Source organism: Panthera uncia, assembly GCF_023721935.1.
Source record: "Panthera uncia isolate 11264 chromosome A1 unlocalized genomic scaffold, Puncia_PCG_1.0 HiC_scaffold_17, whole genome shotgun sequence".
NCBI lineage: Eukaryota > Metazoa > Chordata > Mammalia > Carnivora > Felidae > Panthera > Panthera uncia.
The window spans coordinates 107,000,422-107,023,908 of NW_026057577.1; the positions used below are offsets into that span (position 1 = coordinate 107,000,422).

At 50.6% G+C, this 23,487-nt stretch overlaps 1 long non-coding RNA gene across 2 annotated transcripts; it reads left to right on the forward strand.

Annotated features, from left to right (window-relative positions):
• Window positions 1–262: 262 nt before the first annotated feature.
• LOC125934514 (uncharacterized) lies at window positions 263–4,198 on the forward strand. 2 transcript variants are annotated; one of them, XR_007461442.1, is made up of 3 exons: window positions 263–1,066; window positions 1,277–1,385; window positions 3,946–4,198. It is a non-coding gene; the product is annotated as an uncharacterized LOC125934514 (long non-coding RNA). The 2 variants fall into 2 exon arrangements; XR_007461441.1 differs by having other exon boundaries at window positions 263–701.
• The last annotated feature ends 19,289 nt before the right edge of the window (window positions 4,199–23,487 follow it).

The following is a 23,487-nucleotide window of genomic DNA, read 5'->3' on the forward strand; positions in this document are numbered from 1 at the left end:
GCACCCTGGGTGCCTCTCTTGCCCCAGCCTAGACCCGTCTCTGTTGGGCATGTTACTTCCCTTTTCTGAACTGCAGTCCCATCATCGGTGTGATGGGGGTGAGAGTAGTGGCCTCTGCCTTGGAGGGTTGTGAGGAGAAGAGCCTGGACTGGCACGTGGCCAGGCCAGCACTTGAAATGCCACCATTACTCAGGGCAAGGCTCTGTGCTACCTGCTGGGCTCACAATGGCAAATGTTGTGGACAGAATGTTTGTGTCCTCGAAAATCCGTATGTTGAGATCCTAATCCCCAAGGTGATGGTATCAGGAGGTAGAGTTTGGGGGAGCTGATTGGGTCGCAAGAGCGGAGCCCTCATGAATGAGATGAGCGTTCTTACAAAAGTGACCCCAGAGAGCCCTCTCACATGAGGAGACAACGAGAAGCTGGCAGTCTGCAGTCTGCATCTGGGAAGAGCGTCCTCACCAGAGCGGACCACGCTGGCACCTGACCTTGGACTTCTGGCCGCCAGAACTGCGAGAGATAAATTTCTGATGTTTATAAGCCACCCAGTCCACGGAACTTTGTTACGGCAGCCCAGATGGACTAAAGACAGGCACACCGGATCCCTGACTTCATGGTGCTTACAGCTGAACCAGGAAGTCATCAGGAAGAGACTGTGATTTGAGACAATGGGGGAGGAGGAGGAGCCAGGGAAAACATCGGTGAGAAGAGACAGGTGGGATGAGAAAAAGAAAAATCCTACTCCCCAAAGATGGTCACTTAGAACCAGGAAAGGTTTGTCTCACTCTGAAAATTACCAAAACCAAGATGAAACCCTACCTCTCATGCTACATATTTAATATAACCCTCAAAACAATTTTCAGCTATCCCCATTGGATAAATGAAGAAGCTGAAACTCAGAGAGGTAAAGTGATTTGCCTGAAGTCACACAGCTTGAGCATGACAGAGCAGGATTTAAATCCAGGACTGTCTGATTCTCTCTTCTACAGCTTGACTCTGCAGCTAGCCAGATGCCGCACCTCCTTTCCCCAGCCTCAGTTTCCCTGCCCATCGAGATGAAGACCAGGTGAGGTCATGGATATGGCAGTGCTTTGGACACTGCAGGGAGTTTGCTGTCTGTGGCTGAAGAATTAGTAGTGGAGGTGACACAGAAAGCACCAACAGGCTCCTCATCTGTGATAAGCACCCTTTGGGCCCCCTTTCCCCCACAGGATCTTCGTTTTGAGTCAGGGTTCTGAGACTCCTCATACCTTCCTTCCATCTGTCCTGCTCTTAGGAACAGAAGCGTATGGAAGCATTTGAATCAACAGTGTGGCTACATCTCCCTAGGAGAAAGGCTTTGTTTGGCACCCATTTAACAGATGAAGAAACTGAGGCACAGCAAAGTAAGTCATTTGCTGTAGAGGATGCAGTTTGTGGCCAAGGGGGGATCTGAAAACAGACAGTCATACCCCTTGCTGTAGTTTCCAAGTGGGCAAGACACCCCTGCTAAGTCAGCCACGGGAGACAGAAGTTGAAGAGCGGGGGCAGAGGCACCATTCTGCTCTAGGAGAGGGGTGGGGGAAGATAGCCCCCCAGCCTTCTAGCTCCTTCTCCCTCCCCCTTCCCCGTCCCTGGGGCTAGAGATTTTTCTGTTTGGTGCTAGCCCCTCCCCCACCATGCTAACACCCCCGGGTCCTTTCAAACTATATTCTCACCTGCCTGTGAGCGGTCTTTCTTACCACACCTTGGTTGCTTTTTTATGGGAAAGAGGAGGGGTCTGGAGCAGAGGGCCAGGTGCATTTAGAGATGGGTTCAAGATGCAGGGGGATGGGCATGGGGTGATGAAACAGAACCCTAATCTAGCCAAGCTGACACCTGCATTTTTTAAACTGCTGGAACCCAGGGGGATGCTCAAAGTCCCACAGCAAATCAGGAGCAAAAGCTGGGCCTGAACCTCGGTGTCCTGACCTCTGAGTCCAGTGACCTTGCTCTTTGTGCTGTGACCTTCAGAAGGCTGAGCCTTAGCTATCAGCAGAGGAGGCACTGAGAAATGCCTGTTGACCCATGAACGAATGAATGAGTGAATGAATGAATACTGGTTCCCCCTCTAGTGGGAGCAGGGGTGCAATGATGACTCCTTTGGAGGACTCTACCCCACAGACAGGGCTTACTCGGTCTAAAATCACCCTTCCTTCTCTTGGAATTAATTCACCTAGGGTTCCCTCCTTTCCTCAGAGAGTTGTATGCCACCTAGAGGAAGCTGGGAGCTCAGCACCCTCATCCGTGGTGGGGGGCGGGGGTGGGGGGGAAGAGGGGGACCAAGGAGCCTCCACAATTAAATGCCACATGTGATTCTAGCCCAGGGCAGAATCTCTGATGGGGTCTGAGGATTCTATGGTAGGGATGCGTTAATGTCCCAACAGTGATGGCTGTATTATGGGTGGTCGGAGATTGCCCATGTTTGTTGGAAATACACACAAGAGTATTCAGATGAGAGGGGGCATCCTATCAGCAACTGCTTCTCAACTGGTTCAGGGGGAAAACTTCCATGTGTTGTACTTGTGACTTTTCTGTAAACCTGAGATTCTTTCAGCATTGAAAATATATGTAGCATTAAAAACAAATCAAATGAGTTTACTACGGGAAAACGATGCCGACAGTGATACCTCCTTCTTCAGAGTGGCATGGCCATGAGCTGAAAATCTGTAATTGTGATGCTTACCATCTACCGAGCTCTGACTGGGGGCTTACCCACGTACCCCAATTTGCTCCTTGCATGCTCTGTCTGTGAATAGGTATCATCACCTCCATTTTTCAGGAACTGAGATTCAGAGGGCTGAAGTGACTTGGCCAAGGTGGCTGAATTGGGAGCGTCAGTCTCCCCACTGCACTGTGCTGCCCTCCCTGAAGTGCCCCCCCCCAGTGCCCGCTGCCACCCCCTGCCCCCCAACAGCCTAAACACTGTCCTTCCTCTTTTCTTGTCTCCGCCGTTCAGGCTTCCTAATCAGCAAGACTTGGCTGTACTGCCGTCTCCCCAGAAGCCTTCTCTGACCCCCCAGCTGGTTCTGACTGTCCATTTTCAGATATCATTTCTTCCCACGGCCAGTCGTTCGTTCACTGAGGAAATATTTGTTCAGAGACTTCCACGTGGCAAGCCTCATGCCCGGGGCTGGGGGCATGCTGAGGCAGAAAGCAGACGCCGCCCCCGCCCCAGTGGAAATGGAGATGACAAGGGCAAGCAAACAAATATACATATGATCCCAAATCCGATGGGAGCCAGGAGGGTGGCTAGGGGGGCCTCAGGGAGGGGACCGTCAGGGGCACCCCGTGGCAGGCTTGCTTGAGGAGCGGGAGGGAAAGCAGGTCTTAGAGGATGAGGTGCTTGGAGCAGAGGGTCCAGTGTCAGGCAGGGGGAGGTTCCATGGGGCCTCAGAGGCCCTTTGTAAGGAACCTGATGTTTACTCAACTGCAAGGGAAGCCACTGGTGGCTTGTGAGCCAGGGAGAGCCCGATGAGATTTACATTTTGAAAAGATCACCCTGGCGCTGCTGTGGAAGATCACAGGGGACCAGAGTAGAAGCAGATGGGTCCTTATCTCTCCCTCCCTGTTTTCTGGTGGAGTCTAGGTCTTATCTTGTTTTCTAGAGAGCTCCTTGAGGCCAGGCAGGGCGTCTGTCCCAGAGGTCACGGAGCCCAGGCTGTGCAGTTCCCCGGGGTTGGCTCTGTCCCCTAGCCTATGCTCTGTCCCTGTGTGCCGTCTGGGACCCACTCTGCTCTTGGCCCCGGGGGCTCCGCGGCCCCAGCACGGGTGGAATGTTTGACAGAAGAGCGCGCGTGTTCTCCAAACAGACCTTGATTCATGTTTCCAGGAGGAACTTGCAAACAGACTCTGCTGGCTGCATCCATCAGAGAAGAGATGGGCTCTGTAAACAAAGGCCCACAGCCTGTCTCTGTCTTTCTGCAGACACTTCTCCCTGCGGGTCCCCGGCAGCGCCCCGTCCTGGCCCGGCCGCTGGAGCCATGCTCCGTGCCAAGCCCCTCTCCAGAACCTCAGCCACACATGCCCCTCACTGCCTCTATTTTTGCAGGTGAGAAAACAAGAGTCTCAAAGACGTCAGGTCAGTTGCCTAAGGTCACACAGTCGGCCAGCTACTACAGGCACTATACTGTGTTCTCCTACGCTACTAGACTGCTGATAAAAATTACAGTAACTCCCATTTACTCGTGAGCGCCCATTATGTGTCCAGCACTGTGCCAAGGGCTTTATGTAGATTAACTCATTTAATCCTTAAGAAGATCCTGTGAGGTAAGGGCTCCTGTTTTCCCATTTTTCATACGGGGAAGCCAAGGCCAAGAGAGGGAGATCAAGTCATTTCCCAAAGTCCTGCTGAGCATCGGTGGGGAGCGTGGGACTTGAGTCCAGCCAGGGTGAGCTCAGAGTCCCTGCTTCACTCTCCCCACCACTCACCTGCCTGGGAGCAGACCCTGGGAGCTGGGAGCAGACCCTCACTTTTCTCTGTTTGCGAAGTGCAGAAACCAAGGCCCAAAGAAAGGAAGTGTGACTGCATCTCGGCCACCTGGCTTCTGTGGCAAAGTTGAGCCAGAAGTGTGGTGTCTGTGGGCTCTCCTCTTCAGAGGCCACGATAGGAGGTAGGGAGCCTCATTCTACTCCTAGCAGTGCTTCTGCCTTATGTGACTTGTGACAAGTTATATCCCCTCTCTGACCTCAGTTTCCCCAACTGCTGACAGTTCCAGCCCTCACCCACATTATAAGGCCTGCTATAAAACCAAATGAGCGAAGGGGCAGTGGGATGGGATGAGTTTCCTGGCCCTGATTCCTGTCCCGTGAATGGAATGTTCAAGCAGCCTCATTCTAGAGTTGAAAGCCCCAGGGGTGGGGCTGGGTTGGGCCTCCTCTATTGTGAGACCCCCCACCTTGGGCTCCAGCCCAAATTGCCAGACACAGGCCTGAGAGGAGGGCCCCCTCCAGGCGGGGGTGACCAGGAGCCAGCCGGGGCCGGCCATTTGTCCACAGATGGGTGTGCAGATAACAGGCGTCTGGAGATAAGGCAGGGCCTGCTTGAAGCCTAGCGGAGAGCCAGGCCAACTCAGTGGGGAGGTGGGGTGGAGAGATGGGGAAATCAGGGCAGCTGGGGCAGAGCCGGCCGGCCCCCAGCCTCCAGGACTGGTACAGAATTCTTTCTGCCACCCTCCAGTACAGGGCTGGTGGCCTCCCTGTTCTGGACCTGCCCCCACCTCCACCAGAAGAAAACAGAATCAAGCAAGCAAGCCAAGAGCACATACTTTTATCAGAAGTGCTGCTTAAGCTGGAGAGCCCTGGGCCAGCACTGGGTCCAGCCTAGCCCTGCCCCTGACTAACTGACAATCCAATTCCAACTGGGCCCTTAACTTGAAATGTCACTGCCCATAGTACACTGCAATTCGAACCCATTTTGGTTGAAAAATATGCACATTTATGTTTTGTATATTCATAGACATTGCGAGGAAAATATCCCCACAAATATCAACAGCATCAGTATCTAGAGCAGGGCTTTTCAGCCTTGGTACTTGCTGACATTATAGGCTGGATAAGTCTTTGTCGTGGGGACTAAGTGTCCTGACGGGTACTGAGCAGCATCCCAGCCTCTGCTCATTAGATGCCAGGAATAGCACTACCTCTATTTTGTCTCCGAGACAAAATGTCTCCGAACATTCCCAAATGTCCCTGGGGGCACCGTCCCTTCCCTTTGAAAACAACTGGTCCAGAGGACATGGCCAGGAGGGACGGCTGCTTCCCGAGCCCTACCCTGAAAATTTTGCCATGTGCAAGCATGACACAGGGAAATGAGAAGAAACACCAAAAAGATGAACAACTAAAGAGAAGTCATTGCCAGATGGACAGACAGGTGACTAAATGGATGCTGACTGAAGGAGCCGGAGGAAAATCAGAGCCTGGGTGTTCTGGGGCCACACTGGACACCATCTAGGCAATGGATGGTCTCTGTCAGTCAATGCATCGTCTCTGCATTTTACAGAGAGGAAAGGGAGGCCCACAGAAGGAAGAGGCTTGTCTAAATTCACAGAATGGGCTGGCACTGTGTGAGAGGAAAGGCTGGGTGTGTTGACCCCCCAGTCCGGTGCCCCAAACCCCACCGTGTGAAAACACAAACGCGAGAACAGTATGTGGAGAAAACGTTCCTGCTTTTGCAGCCGGAGGCAAGTGACCCCACATGTGACCTGGCCCCATGGGCCCTCGGCACACTGCGTGAGGGCATACACACAGCAGGCTGTGCCAAGGGCCCGATGAAGCGGAAGGTCTGTTCCACGTCCTGTGTGGTGGCAGCATGAATGGGAAGGCTGCCAGAGACGGATTAAGATAGGCTACATGCCAGGCCCAGGAGATAGTGGGGAGCCCGAGGGCTGCTGAGGGTTGCACGACCAAAGGGGTGAGCTGTGGCTCTCCCACAGGTGGCCACAGGGAGGGTGACGGCTCTCCTTCATTGGCTACTTACTATGTCCCTAGGGGGAGGCAGGATTCGAACGAGTGTCTGCCAGGGGAGGAACCAATGGCAAAATGTGGGCTATGCGACAACGGAGTACTATTCAGCCTTAAAAAGGAAGGAAATTCCAACACAGGCTACCACACCATGAACCTTGAGGACATGACGCTCAGGGAAATAAGCCAGCCACAAAAGGACAAATGAAATGTGATGTGCCTGCCACTCATGTGAGATTCCTAGAGACGTCAGATCCATAGACATAGAGTGGTGGTTGCCAGGGGCTCGGGCAGGAGGGAACGAGCACCGAGTTTCAGTGGTGCGAGATGAAAAGAGTTCAGGAGAGAGGGTTCACAACGATGTAATGTACTTAATGCTACTGAGTCGTACACTTAAATATGGTTAAGATGGTAGATTTTATGTCATAATTGTGTATTTTACCACAATTAAAAAAAAAAAAAGATGAGGAAGAACATAGGTGAAATAGTCAGTGTTTCCTTAGGGAAACAACACCATTGTGATTTCTGGAGAAAGGGCTTTGTTATGGGAATCACACCCTTATACAATTGGGGGATGGGGATGCAGGAGGGGCACAGGTAGATGGGAAGAACCAGGGAGGGGGTTCTATGGCCCACCTTCACTGCCCGGGGTGGTGGGCCCAGCCCCTGCCGGTCAGCAGGGCCATCAGTGGGCATTCAGTCTTGGGAGAGGAATGCCCGCTGCTTCATTTCCACCTTCCGAATGTCCACAAATTCTTCTTCTTCTTTTTTAATGTTTATTTACTTATTTATTGTGGGGGGCAGAGAGAGAGAGGGAGAGAGAATCCCAAGCAGGCTCCACACTGTCCGTGCAGAGCCTGATGCAGGGCTCAATCTCATCCAACCTTGAGATCATGACCTGAGCTGAAACCAAGAGTCAGATGCTTAAGCAACTGAGCCACCCAGGCACCCCCACAAATTCTTCTTTTGGCCAACTCTATCCGGAAACGCTTACAAGGAGGGGTGTTTAGGGAAGCATAGTTCCCAGCTTAACCAAGATGGCCAGGAACAAAGCACTTCATGGGGTGATGGTGGAATGATCTCCCAAATACATGGTTAATTGAAAAAGATGGGGAAAAAATGTGGATAATATACACCTCATTGTTTTTACATTTGTGGTAAAATACACATAATTTAAAGTTTACCATCTTATAGTTTTTAAGCGTACAATTCAGTGGCATGAAGGACATTCATGTTGCTGGGGAAACATCATCCTGTGATGATGGAACTGTCCTGTGGAAACTTTTCATCATCCCCAACTGAAACTCTCCATACATCCTTTTTTAAGGACACACTTCTACCTCAGTACGAGCAGGGTTTCTCTCCAAAGATACTCAAGAAACCAAGAAACCAGCAGTGGTTGCCTCTGCAGAGGGACATCGGCAGGGAGGCGTGGGAGAGAGGTTTCCTGACGGAGACTAACTTTTCACTTAGTTGTTTTGTACTGTTTGAACACGTATTTTTATTCCTTGGTGAAGCCTCCCTAATCCATTAATTCTGATTGAGTTTAGAGCAAAGGTATCCTCCCCCTCTCCCAATGGATCAGAGCACAGTGGCAGCTCGCCGGCCCCAGGAACACTCAGCTCCTCGCACAGTTTGGTGTAAAATAAAGATGGCTGCACTGTGTCACTCATTGTGTGGCCTCTGGCCAGCCCCTTCTCTCAGAGCTCAGTGTCCCCCTCTCTACAAGGAAGGGCTTAGTGCAGATGGCACTTAACAGCTGATAATGCTCAGGGATGTCTTGATTCTAATGAAAGTTTCAGAATTCCCCCTGGAGGCTGAGTCTTTGTAGGAAGAAGCAGAGATGCAGAGATAGAGGGACCTGCTCACAGCAACCTGGAAAGACAGCAATGGGGACCGGATTCGAAAGCAGAGTTCCTTCTGCTCAGAGATAGCCAGGAGCTGGCCCCAAACAAACACAGCTTCAGTAATGGAACAAGGGCTCCCGTGAAACAATCAGGGGACACTGAAGGGTTCCTTGTTATCCTTGTTTTTTTTTTTTCTCTTATATAGTAGAATATTTCCGTAACGATTAAAATAATAATTATGCTCAGTTTGTACTATGTAAAATCACGTAGTTCACCGTACTTGGGGAAACACTACCAAACATGATTATCCCACGATGGGTGTGTCTGGGGCTCTGGACTTGGAGATGGTAGGCAGGGTGTGATCAAAACCTTCTGATTTAAGCAGATTTTCCTTTGGACTTCAGCTCTCCTAGCACACGGTAAATGCCATATAAGCAGCAACATTATTATTATTATTATTATTATTATGTACTATGAAATGAAATTATTGCATACTGTAAAATGTAAAATTAAACAGGAACTTATTTCTTGTGTTTTAAAAATAAGACACCTATCACATGCACTTAATTAGGCATAGAGTACCTCCAGAAAGATTAATGGGACGTTGATAGTTGTGGCTGCCTCTAGGGAAGGGAACGAAAAGCTTGAGGAAAGGGGTGGGGGGTGGTGCGGAGAGGGAGTTTGCTGTATATTCTGTTATTTTAAAAAATGGCTTGACTTTTAAACCTTATAAATGTATAGCTTTTAAAAATAATTAATAGGCTGATTCCAGGCCAAGGGAAGGAAATGTGCAAGATGAGCCCGGAACATCTTATAACCAATATTAAAGAGCAGGGAAGCTCTCAGAGCCTGCTGGGGTCATGCAAAACTGAAGAGGCCTTACTGGCTAAAGTCAGGAGGAGAAAAAAGGATTATTAATAAGGATAAATAACTGCAATGAATCTAGAGTTCATAAAGAAACATCCATCCATCCATACCTCATTCGTCTCTTGTGGAGGATGCTAGGTTTGGCTGGTCACAAAAATAGACCCAATTCTTCACCCTTCCCTGAAACTCTGGGGAATTTTGCAGCTCTTCCCAACGGGAGGTGGAGTCTATGTTCCCCCTTGAATCTGGGAGTGGCCATGGGGTTTGCTTTAGCCAGTGGATGCTGATGATCACGACCAAAAAGCCAGTTGAAATGTGCTTGCCTGGATAGGCTTGTTCTTGAGCTTCTGCCCTGGAAGGAAGAACACGTCCCAGCCTGGCCCTCTGGCCCCATAAGAACAAGAGACATGAGGAACAGATCTGAGCCCAGAAGCAACCTGGGACCAAGCCCCACTTACTCCAGCCAAACCCAGATGCCCTATAGACATCCGAGAGACAACCACAAGCCTGTCTTGTACACCACTGAGTTTGGGTGTTTTGTTACTCAGCATTATTGTGGCGACAGTTGGCTGATACAGATATTATAATGATATTATAGTCTGCTTAAAAAAAACCCCTACATTTCAGAGGTATGTACTAAAATATTTACAAATGAAAAAAATTAATTCGTAGTAAGAGAAAAATTGTACTCTGTTGTTAGACCATATGTCAACCGTGGGTCCTATGTTGAGTCTCAGTGTCCTGAGGCACTTCTCTGCCGTGATTCCAGGGGTTTGGAGTCCTGGAGTGTCATACCTGTGGGGCGCTCTGGACTATGCTGTCTGTGTCCTCGTCTGGGGGAGTCTGTGGATCATGGGGGAGAAGGAATTTGCCAAAGGTCACTATTAGCTGAGACCCCACCCAAGACTCCTTTATCTGCTCTCCACAGTGCTATGAGCAGGAGACCACAGCTGGCTCCAGGCACCAGCATGCCTTCCCAGGCCCCATCTCTGACCCAGCTGAGAAAAATCCAGAATTGCCAATGAGCACAAAGAAATCTCTTCCAGTCTTCACCCTCTGGTTGTGCAAAAATCTCATTAAAAGGCCATCCAGATCCCCAAGGGCCTGGTGCAGACCCAGGACATCTCCAGGAAAAGAGATAGTGACAGAGAGCTGGTTTTTAATGACAGGCCCAGCTGTGCCTGCAGTCACCCCTCTATTCCCCCAGTGCCTCAAACCATCACGGCAACACCACATCCTTCCACCTTGAGGCTTTTGATCCATCCGGGTTCACACTTGTCCTTTGGAATGTCATTCCAATTCCACATGGTTGGAGGAGCCAAATGATTCCCCCCCCTCCCCAGTTTTATAGATGAAGATACTGAGGCCCCAGCGGAGACTTTCAAAGTCTCCTGGGGTATCAGAGGCTATCTCTACAACCCACCCACCCAGGCTAGATAACAGGCGTTCTAGGTGCCCCTACCCCCAGCTGCCTGACCTAGTGGTCCTCACCGCCCACCCAGCAAACCTCCTTCCCCACAAGGGCCCAGGGAAGTAGGGCTGGAGTAAATGTTTCCTGTTCTATGGCCACTGGGCAATTTGGGACTCACTGACCACGGTCTTCTCTGCCCCAAGTGCCAGTCTTCGACATCTGCACAGCCGACTTGCTCGTATCCTACAGGTTTGTGCCCAAACATTGCCTTATTAATTATTTAATAAATTATCATTCTAAGTAGAAGAAGCCAGTCACAAAAGACCACCTAGCACATGATTCCACTTATATGAAATGTCCCAAATAGGCAAGTCCGCAGAGATAGAAAGTAGATCTGCGGTTGCTGGAGGCTAGGGGTAAAGAGGAAGGGGGCGTGGCTGCGGCGGGTGGTAGGGGGGAGGTTCTTTTGGGGATGATGAAAACGTGCCAGAATTACATTGTGGTGAGGGTCACACTACTCTGTGAATACACTAAAAGCCCCTGAATTGCATCCTTTAAAAGGGTGAACTGTGTGATATGCAAATTACATCTCTACAATGCTGTGTGTTTTTTAAAGTGTATTTATTTATTTTAAGAGAGAGAAAGGAAGAGTGGGAGGGGCAGGGGGGGAGAGAGAGAGAGAGAGGGAGGAGAGAGAGAGAATCCCAAGCAGGCTCTGCACTGTCAGCACAGAGCCCGATGCAGGGCTCGAACTCATGAACTATGAGATCATGACCTGAGCCTAAATCAAGAGTGGAGCGCTTAACCAACCGAGCCACCCAGGCGCCCCTATAATGCTGCTTTTTAAAGGGTGAAAATAGAAAAAAAAAAAAAGTGGCCTTACGAATGAGGCTTTCCTGGACTACCCTATGTGAAACTGCATGCAGCCCCTCTCTGCCCCTCACACTTAACCACACTCCGCTTTATCATCGCCTGAAACATTTCTTACCATGTGCCATGAGATCTGTGTTTTCATTTACTGTCCCTCTCCTCCAGCAGGATATGAGCAGGGACATCATCTGTCTTGCTCACACTGTACACACAGCACCCGGAGCAACGCGTGACACGTAGTAGGCACTTGGGACATCGTTGTTGAGCTTCTTATCCAGCCCAGTCATTTATAATGCTCTCCCCCAGTTGTGGGGGAGAGCATTTGTAATGCTGTCCCACCGGGGAGCCTGAGAAATGATGCCTCTTAAGCATCTCCGAGCCAGAGGTTTAGAGTGCTTCTCCTTTGGTAATCCAGCTGCCTCTCTCCCTCTCATTCCTGCCCACCCACCCCATCATACGCCTAGTCCCGTGAAGGAAGGCCTCCTGTGACACTTTCCTCCTTCCCGCTGTCTGTGTCGCTCATCTTCACAGCATTCTGCCTAACCCATCTCCCTCCTGCCTCCTCTACACCTGGCATGTTCCTCTCCACACAGCAGAGTGACCTTTTCGCAAATGCAGCTCTGGTCTGACCACACAGTCCCTGCTCTAAACTGGTCAGGGACTCCCCGCCACGGTCAGGATAAAGGCTGACTAAATCCCTTCTTGACCCAGCTCCTGCCACCTTTCCTTGTACAGGCTCACCCTCCTCTGTGGGGCTCCAGCCTCACAATGCCTTTTAGGTCTTTGAACTCAAAGCTCTCTCTCTAGCTGCTAGTCTTTGCACAGTCTGTTCCCCCTGCCTGGAACACTTGTCCTGCCCCTTGTTTAAGGTTCAGCTTAAGTGTTTCTTCCTCCAGGATACTTTCCCTGACCCCTAGTAGACACGATTACACCCAGGAGATCCTGTGAATTCTTGTTTCTCTCTCTTTTTTTTATTAAGTTTTTATGTATTTTGAGAGAGAGAAGTGGGAGGGGCAGAGAGAGAGGGGGAGAGAGAGAATCCCAAGCAGGCTCTGCACTATCAGCACAGAGCCCGATGTGGGGCTCAAACCTATGAATTATGAGGTCATGATCTGAGCCAAAGTCGTATGCTTAACCGACTGAGCCACCCAGGTGCCCCATCCTTGTCTCCCTCTTATACTGTTTTTGTCTGCCTATTTGTCTGCCCTCCTACCAGGCTCAACTCTTACAACGGGGGATCTTGTCCAGCACAGGGCCCAGCCAGGGCCTTCTGCACACTAGGTGATCATTAAACATTCCAACCAACAAAGGAGTGAAGGAATCAATATACCCCTTCTTCCAGGCCCTTATTCCTGCCCTTCTGCCTGCCGGCAGTAACCCCCACCCCTTCCACTCATTCCTAGTGCTGCCCACTTGGTCAGGTGCAGCTCAAGCCCCGTCTCCTCAGAGATGCCTTCCCTGATGCCTGCAGCCGGCAACTCCCTGCCTCCTGCCTCTCCTGGGCACCTGGGTGTCACATCCCCTGCGAATTGGGCTCAGCGTGTTCTCTGTCCTTCACTGCCAGCAACATGAGGGAGACAACGTGGCTGTCCCCAGTCCTGGAGATTCAGGGTTCAGGGAGGACACAGGGAAGTTGCTGAGTGCAGTGGGTGGGGGACAGCCAAGGATGCTTAAGCAAGTGCACATGTCACCCAAGAGTTCATGTGTCAAGGAGTCAGAAGGACTAACATTTAGAATAGTCAAGCCATATATGACACCCGACCCCCCAGCAAAAGACTTTTATTGAGGACTCACTATGGAGCCCTCACTATCTGCCAGGCTCTGGCTGAATTCTTGACCACAGCGTCTCATATAATCATCACAACCTGCCTCATGCACTAGGCACCACTACCGCCATCATGGAGAAAGTGAGGCTCAGAGAGGTGTAGTAACCTCCTCTGGGTTACACAGGAAGCAAGCACCAAGGTAGAGATTCTTAGTTTCTCTTCATGACTAAAGCATGCCACCTCTACAGTAGCACCCAAAGATAAACGTCTGGCCTCCCCTTGCTTCCTGCTGTTGTGAGAGGGCTCAGTATACACCAGGTCATTCATTCACTCATTCATCAGGCTAATAAATATTTACTGAGCACGACTATATGCAGACACTGGGTTTCGTCACTGGCACTGAGGGATGCACAAGATAGCTGTTCTGATGCATCTTACATTCTAGAAAGCAGGAGCAGACAGGGGCCAATGACAAGTAAAAAGGACAGTGGTAAATTCTCAGCAGCATTAAATAGGCCAATGTGACAGAAGAACAGGGTGGCGCCATTAGTCGGAGTGGGCCGGGAAGGCCTCACTAAGGAAGTCATACTTTAGCTGAGATGTGAGTGACAAGGAAAAGCCAGATTGGAGCTGGGGGAAAGCATTCCAGGCAGAGGGAACTGCAAGCCCAAAGGCCGTGAGGCAGGGATGAGCCTAGTGTGTTCGGGGAACCAAGAGAACAGCAGAGGAGTGTGTGGGAGAGGGCTGGCGTATGAAACGCGGCATGCTGGGCAGGCTTCCCAGGCCAGAGTGACAGAGTCAACTTCAGCATAAGGGGCCCGCAGTCTTTACACCTGAGGGCCCTCGCAGGACAATGCCCTTCCCTCAAGGGTCAGTCTACCACTTAGCTGAAGGCAGCTGTCTACAATGTGTCTTCTGGATTACTTGCCCGACCAGGGGCCTGTTGCTCTCCCAACTGGGCCCCCAGCCCTGCTTTCTGCTCACCTTCGAGCACCATGGCGAGAGCCATAGAGGTCAGTGACCCAGGCTCAGGTTCTGCCCTCAGGGCCAGCTGGGCAGTGCTGGGAAATGGCTCCCCAAGCTGGAGTGTGAGCTGGGAAATGGTTTCCTTGTGGGAAGAGCACTCGTGAGGGGCTCAGAGGACAAGTTTGAGTCTGTGTGACCTAGTCTGTGGGCCTCAGTTTCCCTATCTACAATCTGAAGGAGTTGGAAAGAGTTTCCCGGGCCTGAGATGTAAGTCCACACCTCCTCCTCAAGGGGCCTACACAAGACTCTCGGCTGCAGGTGACAGGAGGACTGGGGAATCCACAGTTGTCCCTTAGCTCCCGTGCCTCTGTGCCAGAGAATGGAAGCAGAACCCTGATGTTAGTAATGGTCCCATTTCCTGCAGGCCCTGTTCTTGTGGAACTTTCCCCCAAGATTGCTAATCCTTTCCCACTTAGCTTAACACCCTAAGCTGAAACAAAACTGGTAGGAGATTTTGCTTTTATGTGATGGGTAACTTCCAGCCTTCTGGCAGGCCCTTCACCACTCTGGGCCTCAGTTTCCCCAGCTCCGACCTTCCTGGTGCCCAGGCTACCTCAGTGGGCCTAAAGGATGCAGCAGGGTTGCCATGGTGACAGGCTGCGGGGGGGGGGGGGGGGCTCCTGCTCCCAGATGCCTCTTCGGGGGTTGTAGCACCCACTATGCGGGCTGCTGGTGCCTCTGTGGGGCCTTTTATTGAGAGAGAGCCCGCAAGAGAGACATGTGGAGGGAATGTGCTTTACCCACAGGAGCAGGCCCCGGGTCGGGTTGCGGGTCTGGTTAATGCCTCCGTGCAGTAGGCCTGTCGCCCGTTGACAGGATTTTTTGTTTAATTGGAGGCATAAGAAAACAATAACATCCGTCGGCATGAGGAAAGCTGCAGGAGCCCGGTGAGGAGAGCTCCAAAAGAACGGTGTGTGTATGGGGGCAGCGCGGATCCGAAGCCTGAGCTCGGCCACAAGGGCCGGCTGACCCTGACCAAGTCACCATGGCTCCGGTCTTGCTGCTGGGAAATGAGCAGGGTGGACTGTGGCTGGCTCAACTCCAAGTGTGGTCCCCAAAACACCTGCGTCAGGATTTCCCAGGGAGCCTCTTTAATTCAGATTCCCAGTTCTGTTCGGCTCCACCGACCCAGCATCTCCCGGGGAAGAAGCCCATGAACGCACCATGTCCTGAGTGTGACTTGGCAGGACGTGCGTCGTGGGGTGAGAATCGGCACGACAGTTGACAAATGTCAGCACAGGGTCTGGCACACAGGAAATGCTCACTCTCCTCATGAGCCCCAGGTCCAGAGCCCTCGCACCGGAATGTTCATGGCAGATAGAATTCCAGCGATTTCAAGTTGTTCCTTTTTTACCATCAAGCACGTGATTTTTTACAGTGGACACGTATGGCAGTGTAACTGACAAAAATTATTATGGGAGGAAGTGAGACGATTCTATAGTTCATTTTTTATTTAGTTTTGAGGGCCCCATCAGGGGAGGAGCAGAGAGAGAGGGGGACAGAGGATCCAGAGCAGCCTCTGTGCTGACAGCAGCAAGCCCAATGCGGGGCTCAAACTCACCAGCCACGGGATCATGGCCTAAGCCGAAGTCGGATCCTCAACCGACTGAGCCACCCAGGTCCCCTCGATTCCATAATTTAGATGATCGTCTTTTTGGTAGGTGCGCATGTAATTAAATTTCTATTTTTTCCCTAACTGTATGACTTTCAGGTGACGACAACAGTGCAGGCTTACTAAAACCAGCAGCCCAACAGCACACAAATATGTGCACGTAGAAGGTTGTTATCCAGCCCCTTCCCGCCCCTCCCCCTGAGGTAACCAATGCTAACAGCCCATTGGGGATCATTCCACACTGTTCCTTTACACATACACACACACACACACACACACACACACACACACACACATGGCTTCTTTCTTCTTGCACAGTTGGTAAACTGAAATCTCACCCCATGAACCCTTACCTTCTTCAAGAGCAGGGAACGGGTCTTAGTCACCTGGGCTGGACTCACACTATGAAGTCAGACCCTCCTTCTGAATTCACATTGACAACCAATAACAGCCAAAGCCAAAAGAAGCCCCCAAACCCAGCCCGATCCTCAGGCTCTGGAGATGGACACGGCTGGTGTAGGGAGACAGCAGCTCTTGCTTTCACACAAGCATCCACCAAAACCTTTAACCCAGAGTTGCAAACTGAGGCCACAACTGGCTACAGATGGGTTTAATTGGCCCAATCAGCATTAAAAAAGTGTTTTAAGGGGCACCTGGGTGGCTCAGTCTGTTAAGCAGACTCTTGATCTCAGCTGAGGCCATTATCTCACAGTTGGTGGGATCGAGCCCCACATTGGGCTCTGGGCTGACAGCAGGGAACCTGCTTGGGAGTCTCTCTCCCAGTCTCTCTCTGCCCCTCCCCCATTCACTCACACTCTTTCTCAAAAGAAACTTAAAAAATGTGTTTTAAGTGAAAACATTTAAAAATTAGGAAATTTCATAGAATAGCCTAGATTCCTGCTTTTCTTGAGATTTCCAGGATTTGGCCACTCTGCACCCAAATTCCCAAATGGTCACAAGCAAGTGCCACCTGAGCACTGCTGCCCCCTGAAGACAGGGCCCTGCCCTCCAGCTTGACACAGCCCCTACCTGGTCCACTCTGGTCAGATGCATTTCCTGCCTGGTCTCTGCTGGCCTGTAGCACTCTGTAGGCCCGTGGAGGGATGTCTCACAGGTCCACCGGGGGTAAGGACAGAAGGCCCTGGAGAACACTGGGATCCCAAGAAACAGTCCTTGCCATGGGCCTCCTTTGGCCCTTCATTGGCTGAAATATGTTCCAAGTCACCCCTGAATGACAGGAAGTGCCAACACAACAATAAAAGCCACTATTTATTGAGTGCTCACTGCATGCTGGGAACCGGGCTGAACAAACACTTCCTTTCAGGACCTCCTTCGATCCAAGAATCCTATCTAGGCATATTATCTCCACTGACCTGATGAAGAAACTGAGGCTCAGAGAGCTCGGGTAACTTGCCCAATTAACACCATTAGCAAGTGGTGGAGCTTGGATTCCAACCTAGCGCCAGAGCCCAAGTACTTAGCCCATTTGCACCCCCCTACACGAAAAGCAATGGTGATTGGCTCAACTGCATATTAGCCTAACCTAGAGGGAGTGTCCCTGGCTGGGGCCCACCTCAGTTCGCCCTCTCCCAGGGAAATAGCACATCACAATGGTCAAGAGCAAGGATTTGGTGTTAGACACACCCGAGCTCAAAACCCAGCTCCTGGTAATATTCATTTACTAGCTGTAGGACCTAAGGCAAGTCACTAAACTCCTCTGAGCCTCAGTTCCCTCATCTGTGACATGGGAAGGATAATAACACCTGTCACTTAGGGTCATTGGAGGGTTGAGCTGGTACATTTAAATGCTCTATGTATAGAGTTCTTAGGTGGCAGTCATAAGGGAGTCTCGCTAAAAAGCAAACCAAGAAAAAGGATAGAAGGACATGGAGTACTCAGGATCCAAAGAAAAACTAAAGAACCAGGAAATAAGATAGGAATAAAGGATAACTCTGCCAGAGAGCCACCCCTGGAGCAGTAAGATTCCAACCTCTTTCCTCCCCATCCTATATCCAGTATCTTGGGAGCCTTGTCTGCCCTGGGTCCCGTTCCTACCTGGGTTATGGCAGGTTCCCTGGAAGCAGAGCTCCAGATGCGGATTCCTGTGTGATTGTTTTTTGCTGAGAGGGTGTTGTCAGGAGAAGAGCGGGGAGGCAGCAGCACTAGGGAGGGAAGAAGCTGGTCAAAGACGTGGTTTCAGAAGTCTAGTCTCTGTCTGATCCCACGGGCAGGCTGGAGCATGGTCTGTACCATGGTTTGTCCACCCTTAAGGCCCACACGCTGGGTTTTATCCTCCATCAGTCAGTCACTGACCACAGGCCACCCCCAGGGGGAGAGGCACACCCTTTCAGGTATCATCTGGAGAAGGAGGCAGCTGAGAGCCATTAGCACCAACATCCGTGTGATGGAGAGGGCGCGCTAGCCCAGAAGGGGAGTCTGGGCAGGGCACTGAGAGCACCTGCCGTAGTCTCTGTTACTGAATGTCCTAATAGCCCACACACATCGAGGGAGAGGTAATTAATTAACTGAAAAGGAATCAGGGCACTGTTTGCGGAAGAACTGGACACAGAAAGCTGGGGGGCGGGGAGCAAATATTCACCACAAATGGTCGGTCCTGAGCCTGCCTGTGTATAATACGCATCAAATTAATGGTGGCCATTGTTAAAATAAGTGTAACAGGATATTAAAATGGAAGTGGCAGCAAGAGGCCAAGATATTATAGATGCCACATTCCAAAGTAAGGTACCAAACCAGGGTGGGCAAAAACTGGCTATTCTCAGTCCCTCACTGTGGCTGGTTTGAAAGGACTGGACGTAGTTGAGGATGAGGGGGACATTCTACAGAGCTGTTGATGTGCTGCAATTCCCCCCCCCCACACACACACACACCCCGTCCTGTCCTCAAAAATGAATGCTGGAGGATACCTCCCCCTTCATCTCGCGATAGGAAGGTGACACTAAGAGAAACTACTCATAGAGCTCAAAATATGTCTCCCACCTTTCAGTGGACACAACAGGCTGCCGTTTGACCCCCACCTGTCCCACCAAATGGGATGCCTTTGCACTGGTCAGCTGCTCTGACGGCAGAACAGAGTGGTAGGCCCGCACTGGGTACCCCTCTCCCAGAGCTTATTGGAACAAGGGCTGTGCAGTATGGTGTGGGCTCATATGGGACAGTGAGAGAGAGAGAGAGAGAGAGAGCCAGGAAGCTTATCTCAGGGTCTGTTCCAAGGTGGTTCCTGGAGGGCAAGCCGAAAGGGGCTGGAGGAGGTCCTGCTGGATGCGTAGGGGCTCAGGAAGGAGAAAGCCGCCCGCAAGTATGGAGCTGCACCCACCTTGCCAAGGACCTGCAGGTGAGGAGCTGCAGAGCCTCAGGGAGGGCAGAGTGAGCCGCGGAAGGGCCGTCCGAGGCCTCAAGTCCACTGTAGCTGCCCGCCCCTGCCAAAGCAGCCACGGCGGGCTACCTCGGCAGGCAGCCACTGTCTTCCCGCACTGCTCCAGCCCCGGAGGGTCGGAAATCAAGCTTATCGAATTCTGCGGGGAGGGGAGACGCACAAGGCAGGAGATAAAGAGGGAAGCCAAATATGCTTCCTCCTTGATTACAGGCTTCGCCAGAGCTAACACACCCACAAGCTGGGGGTGACGGCTGTAGGGAGAGGGCGCTGGCTCGAGCACAGTGTGGAGAGGTGAGGGTCGGGGGGACGGAACCGACCTGATATTTAGTGACTGGAGGTGGCTGCAGGACTTTTCACTACCTAAAGGGACTAGAAAACTCTGGGCTCTGCCCCAGTTTTCATGCAGCGGCAGGAAAACCAGCCCCACAGAGCAAACGAAAAGGGACAGAGTGAGCAGCACACAAGTTCCTTCTGCATTGAAGTGTACCTGTTGAGTGTTCTAATAGAGTCCACTTGAGGAAAGACACTGGAGATGACATTTCAGATAGGTGGCCTTCCCAGAGTGGGGGCTGAATGTTAGGCCTGAGGGTCTCGTAGGAAAACCCAGCCCCGTCATTTTGGGGCTTGGTGAGCCTGAGCCCAAGGTCACCCTTTGTTATGAGTCTTGGGTTCCAGCCTGGGCTGCACAGCCCCAGATCTGCATAAAACCATCTCCAAAGGTTCTAGTACTTCTGACACATGTCACACCCCTCAAATGAGAAAAGGGAGTGTCTGAGGGGGCAAATGATCTAGCCAAGCTCTCCAGGCTGGGTGGAAGAGGCTTTCTCCGTAGGCTCCTCAGCCTGGATTCTCAAATTCTGGCCACAACATGGTGGCTCCTGGTGGTGCTGCTGTGACGTGTGTGGGTTATGGAAGCTGGGGCAGTGTGCTGAGGGTGACACACAGAGCTTCTGGGAATGGATGCGAAGAGGGCATAAATGAAGCAAGAAGAGGAGGGAATGAACTTCCAGGTCTCATTCCGGAACCAGTGAGCTTTCCAGAACTGGAAGGGCCGTGTATGACCAGGGACTTCTGGGGGCTCAGTCTTGGCTCGGGCATGAGTAGATTGGAGCCCTGGTTCTTCCTCTGGAGGGCTCTAGAAGGAGATGCATTTGGGATGAAGGGAAAAAAACTCCAGCCAAGGTGTCAAGAAGGAACACTTACGGCATAATGGTTGGGGGTGATAGGAGGGGTGGAGATAGGAATTGTTCGAGTTGGTTTAACAACAGGGTGTATGAGGGGACACAGGCAGATAGGCTCTAAGGAAGGTTGTGGACAGGTGCTGGAGAGGGGTCCTTACAACACTCCGTGGGCAAAGGAGCGTCCTCAGAGGGGGCTGGGGAAGCAAGAGGTGTAGTAACAATAGCAAGTATTTGATAGTGTTTACTATATGCTAGGCACTGTACTAAGCACTTTAACACGTACTAGCTCAATTCATCCTCACTCGACCCTGTCAGGTAGTACTGATATTAAACACCCAGAGATGGCAGCAGAGTTTAGCCACTTACCCAAAGTTACACCCTGCTTGGAGTCAGGATTCCAACCCTAAAAATCTGACTCCAGAGCCCACTAAAGCTGGCCTCTCGGGCTGTGGAGGTTTTAGGAAGAGCGCCTGGTGGGCAGAGGTCCACTGGGGGAGGAGGTCCATGGGCAGCAAGAATTGTTAGATGCATGTGGGGTCCGCCCTTCAAGCAAAGACAGAAGTATGGGGTCTGTGAAGAGCACATAGCGTTTGCCTGAATTTCTGAAGTTGGAAGAATCATGGAACAGAGTGGGAGATCCAGGGCGTCAGCTAGTTTAACCCTGCGTTTGCAGGTGGGAACACAGCCTCGGAGAGTCAGGGCGGATTGCCATGCAGCCCCGGCTTCACCCCAGAGATTTTGACTCCAATGATGGAAACGGATTTGAAAAGACATGAACTATACTTCCTGGGACGACGTGATATTCTGTAAGAAAAACCTTTTCAATAGGTGCGTCCTTTGATACTTTTAGGACTTTGTCATCAGGAATATACATGCAAAGATACAGGTCACAGAATGTTTCATTAAGAACAATTCAGTCATTGGGATGCCTGGGTGGCTCAGTCGGTTAAGCGTCCCACTTCGGCTCAGGTCATGATCTCACAGTTTATGAGTTTGAGCCCCATGTGAGGCTCTGTGCTAACAGCTCGGAGCCTGGAGCCTGCTTTGGATTCTGTGTCTCCCTCTGTCTCTGTTCCTTCCTAGCTCGCACTCTCTCTGTCTCTCTCTCTCTCTCTCAAAAATAGAGATTAAAAACAAATTTAAAGAATAATTCAGTCATTATAAAAATTTCCAATAATAGGGGAATTGGTTAAGTGAATGATGATAGAGCTACCTGAATACTATGCAATCTTAAAACGTAATCATGTTGTAATTCAGGAGTTCTTAACCTGGGATACCCAATCGGGTTTCAGGGGACTGTGAACCTCCTACCATTGTGGGTATGATATGGGAATGTGGATTTTTCTGGGAAGTGGGTCCATAGCCTGCTTAAAATTTTCAAAGGGATCTGTGATCAAAATAGGCAAAAAACAAAAAACAAAAACCCCCCTACTCTTACAGAAGAATATTGATAAAACCTCTTATCTAAGAAGGTAGACAAGAGAGTGTCAACAATTCTCAACCAATGACCAGGTTTGTTTTATTTCCATGGCCACCAAGTGCACCCTCTTGTGTTATTTGGAAGGGAACCCCAGACATCATTTGACATAGAAACTGCTCAGAGTGTATGTCTAGAAGGACTGTGTAAAAAACAGAATAGGCACCATGTCATTGTCATACTTAAAAAACTAATGATAACTCTTTAAAAAAATTTTTTTAAGTGTATTTATTTGTTTTGAGAGAGAGTGAGTGTGAGCAGGGAAGACACAAAAAGGGAGAGAGAGAATCCCAAGCAGGCTCTGCACTGTCAGCACAGAGCCCGATGTGGGGCTCGAACCCACGAGATCTCGACCCACGAGATCATGACCTGAGTCGAAATCAAGAGTCAGATGCTCAACCAACTGAACCACCCAGGCAACCCATGATAATTCTTTATTATCATCAAATATCCAGGTAATATAAAGTAAACTATATTCATCGACCAGAAAATAAAAAATAAAAAATAAAAATAAAATAAATAAAACTCACAACCCATTGCTAAGTGAGCAAGGCAAAACAGGATAGACTCTACGACTCCATTTTGAAAACCACACATATCATAGTGGTGACAGCTATTTGGGGGTGGTAGGGTTATAGCTGTTTTCTTCTCTTCCCCAAGTTCTCCGTATTACTTTTTGAGTTTAAAAACATACAAAAAGAACAAAAGGGTAGATTTCTTTTAAAATTTCTAAATCCTCTGATTCAGCATCTAAGTTTCAAGATCTTATCCTGTTCCAGCTTGAGATGGAGTGGACCCAGACACCCAGAGAAGTTCAGGGTCTCAGCCACAATCAGCAGGGAGGGGAGGCTATGAAGGGGGCTAGGAAGGTCTGACTGGCTTTCCCAGCCTCTTGAGAGGAAATGTAGAAGCAGAGGTTCTGGAACATCTCTCAAGCTCTGGTCCCTGATGTCCTGCCACCTCCACCCTCTTACCTTCCCACCTTTATCAAGCCTCACACGTTTGGGGCACTTTGCTGCTGGAGTTGACAGACCAAACGAAACAGAGGCGGGCAGCAGATAACCAGGGCCCTTTCTGGCCACACATCGGCCTGTTGGCTTGTCGGGCCTGGAAGAGAAGGCGTCTTGTTTCCCCAACACATTCCAGAGTCATGTCCCCCAGCTGCATGGCCTCCTGGCCAGATCCCAATCCAGCCACTCAGGTCTTCCTTGATTGGGACAAAAAGTGAATGAAAGAGCTGACCTTGTGAGGCTCCTTTTTTCCAAAGGCACAAGTCTCAGTTTTTCTGTGTGACCTTGGGCGAGTCCTTCTCTTCTCTGGGCCCGGGTTTCTGCATCTGGACAGAACGATAGATCATTTGTGAGATGTTCCGCCCCCTCCACCCACCCAACTTTTTCGGTCAGAGTTTCTACATTTAGCAGAAATGGGAAGTGGGTCCACCACACCTCTAAATGTCAGCCTGGAATTTCAAGGCTGCCTCAGGCCACAGGGTGAAGGCCAGATGCTAAAACCTTTTTTTGGTAAAGAGTTCATAAGACAGACATTGCAGCTCAAGACCT